The sequence below is a fragment of the Aedes albopictus genome, chromosome 2 (assembly GCF_035046485.1).
Source record: "Aedes albopictus strain Foshan chromosome 2, AalbF5, whole genome shotgun sequence".
In the NCBI taxonomy this organism is placed as follows: Eukaryota; Metazoa; Arthropoda; class Insecta; order Diptera; family Culicidae; genus Aedes; species Aedes albopictus.
Genome location: NC_085137.1, coordinates 279,508,819 through 279,512,234, shown reverse-complemented (window position 1 = coordinate 279,512,234; position 3,416 = coordinate 279,508,819). Strand labels below are relative to the sequence as shown.

The following is a 3,416-nucleotide window of genomic DNA, read 5'->3' as shown; positions in this document are numbered from 1 at the left end:
CAAAACTAAATAGTATAAATCCCACACTCAAAAAAATCGACACGTCTGGGTGAAGTGTTTTACACATAGATTTGCGCAAATTGTAAAACCCGTGATTGTCACGTGTAAAACTTATAGAATCACCATCATTATTTTTGCCCCGATCTGTAAACATTCCACATGGAATTTGAATTTTTACATATGCATTCAGATTGAAGTGCCAATAAATATCGCTTTTCGATCTAGTTGAGATCAACTTATGAATACATAATTGTCACATTCTTTTAAACATGAATTTCGTGTTTTGATACACATGGAGTTCATATTAAGCTGCCCGTTCAATCCTCCGGGCATAAAATACAATGTGAGTGCCCTTATTTCTCGCCAGCTCATTGTTTTGCTTCCACGAATTTAGTTTTGAAGTTCAAAATATGCGTTGATGATAAATTAGAATAATGTACTTTTAAAACACATCTTTTGATATTCAAAATTAACTCGTGGAAGTAAAAAAAGAGCTCGCGCGAAATATGAGCACTCACTGTGTAAAGATATTCGATGCTCTTTAATACTTAAAACACAAAGTTTGTAATTTTAATAACAATTTATTGGTGCTCTCTTATACTTTTTACACCTTACTTACTTGGACACTTTGTAGATTAGAATTGAGCCTACGCCAAATGAAGTATCCTTCTTCACTGGACACGGTCCGTCCTGGATCAATTGCATCCGGTCCCCTCTAATCCGTAACAATCGCACAAGACAGTCACCCACAGAGTTGCTGGCTCAGCTGGAAACGGAGGAAAATCCTTTTCGCAGCTGCACGCGGGTTACGCCATTATCGCATGTCACTGAAGCTCAAGTTACACTAATTATTCTTCCGAGCCCCTGACCGAGCGTAACACCACTTCACTCGTCAATATGTTGCACGGTATGCCTACAAAAAAAATAAAATGTTTAATCAAATTAGTTAAATTAGTCCAGCATAGTGTTTATTTTTGTACTTTTACCGTAAACACGAGGTTTGGCTGCTTTCGAAAATTCTCCACCAGTTGGTCGCCATGATGAAAAACGTTTGACGGTTATTTTTTTTCGTGATTCATGTGTGACCAGTTATGGAATACATTTGTAAAGAACAGTAGCGCAAATTCGTATGAAAAATTACTTCCATTTCAATCGTATCACATATGAGATTGTAATGTTTTGACTGTTGGATATAGTTAAAGATAGAGCTTTATCAATGCCAAGTGTAACCAATATGACATCGAAGTGAATAACATGTGATTTGGCGATGTGGGCCTTGCCGTGGTGTCCATGTAATGAATCAGATTATTCTAACATATAATAAACATATAATGCTCTGGGAAAGCACATCAGACTAACGTTTTCGTTTTTGAATCAGTTTATAAGTCAAAACACGTGAATCGATCGTGTCAATTTTTTTCAGTGCACACTAAATCCATTTCGCCTGGTTGACCCCAGGCTTTGTATATATGCAGGTTATACGCTCAAAGTATAACTTTCACATATACGTTGGCGAGTATAACTTCACTATATTTAAGCTAGATTAGTCAGGATTTAGTTAAGAATGCTTGAAAAATGTTTATTTTTGGAAGAAAAATGAAAACGACGAATAATAAACTTACAATTTAGATCAAGATTTTATTCACTACATACAATGCAATCAATTTAGTTGTCTCCGGAGGTCAGTGTCACAGATGGCAGTTATCCCCGTCACCGAATCCAAGCAAGTTGACCACCAGTAACGAACTCCATCGGCAGCAACAGGCAGACCATGTCGATTTTGGCGCACTGTCCGCTGCTCCGACTGAACATTTTACTTCAGACGTGCTCAGAAAATGTGAGTTCCTCTACGCATCCGATGATGATGTTCCGGCTACACTCGACGATGTGCTCTTACCGATCGTTTTGGCGTCTCGATTCCGGGGGTACAAATGCAGCACCACCTGATTGTTTTCCGATCGCAACCGCAAGGGAATCCTTTCGACCGCCACCGCCACTATTTCTCCCAACTTGCCGATCTTTTCCACCACCAACATTGTGTAAAATCCACCCAAGATGAACCGCAGGAACGGCCACTTTCAGTCACGGATTCCTACGGAATAACGAGTAAAATGCGGTGTAGGATTGTGTTCTCCAATTCATTGCTGATTTGTCGGGGAATAAGTTTAATAATTTCTTACCTTTTAGCAATGATGACTGCGAAAATTGAATTTTATTGTTATCTTATAAATATTCCTTTTTATTGATTGAAACCGTTGTGGACTGCATGTATACGTCGGTAAAAATAATCTAATGTAATACTGAATCAGTATAACTTCGTATACCAACTCAGTATACATCTTATACTAGGATATGTGTAAACTTCAAGAATGACAAAATTGATTAAATTTTAAACCTTCTCCGAATAAATATATTTCTGAGTGTACCAAAGGGTGAAAATAAAAGTGGTACCGAAAAAAACGATTACTGCTCCGTCTGTATCTTCGTCGGTGGTGAAACGCTTAGAATAATGATGTGTGCACCTCTGGTTGTGAAAGCTACAACTAGAAAGGCTTAAAAAGATCGTTAAAATCGTGGTCGTTGGAATTTTTTCCAATGTTACGTCTGTCTGTGTTTTCTTGTTTATTTATGATCCTATATGACAAAATGACCCGATAATTGACAGTTATTGTTAGTTTGATAGTTAGCAATAAAAAATTGGTTTATTGGAAAAGATGAGGATAAATTGTTAAAATATAAAATGTATCTATTGTGAAATTCATTTCAATTGTCATTTTATTCATTTCAACGATGTTGTAGATGGAAGTGTTGCCACACATGTCATTTTTATTGTAAACATCTAATTTACACGAAAGCTTTCGTAAATAGATAACACCAAATAAAAACAAATGATTTCTGTTTTTTATACATAACGAGCACATTTGGCAACACTGCATGAGTATGAGTATAGATGGCAACACAATTCATAATTGCTACTCCATGGTTGATCGCAGCGAACGATTGTCGCTTTAGTTTGTGTGTTTGCTTATCAGCGACGACAGCAGCCACTTCGATCACTCACCAGCAGGGGGCCAGCAAAAGGCAAAATCCCAGTAGCTCACAACAAAAACACGATCAAAATTGTTTGTGCTGAAAATTGATGCATTACACAATTTCTTACTGATTTATTTGCTATCTCCGCGTTGCCGTGTAATTTCGAACGATTGCACGCCAAAATTTTGGTAACCTTTTGCTAGTTTTACACGTTTTACTTAAGTTATAACTTAAGGTAATGACTAATTCGCAAATGTCGTGCGCATCCCAGATCTGTCAGAGTGCCCAAAAGTGTCAATTTCCCAAACATGTCAAATTCATGTGGACTACGGCATATCTATTCGTGATTGACGTTCGCGCTACCCCGCTGCTCACCAGCATTC

At 37.5% G+C, this 3,416-nt stretch overlaps 1 long non-coding RNA gene across 1 annotated transcript; it reads right to left on the bottom strand.

The window, feature by feature from the left end:
* Positions 1-1,613: 1,613 nt before the first annotated feature.
* Positions 1,614-3,059, bottom strand: LOC115269768 (uncharacterized). Its single transcript, XR_003898931.2, has 2 exons — positions 2,181-3,059; positions 1,614-2,092 (listed from the first exon to the last, which is right to left on the bottom strand). It is a non-coding gene; the product is annotated as an uncharacterized LOC115269768 (long non-coding RNA).
* Between the last annotated feature and the right edge of the window lie 357 nt (positions 3,060-3,416).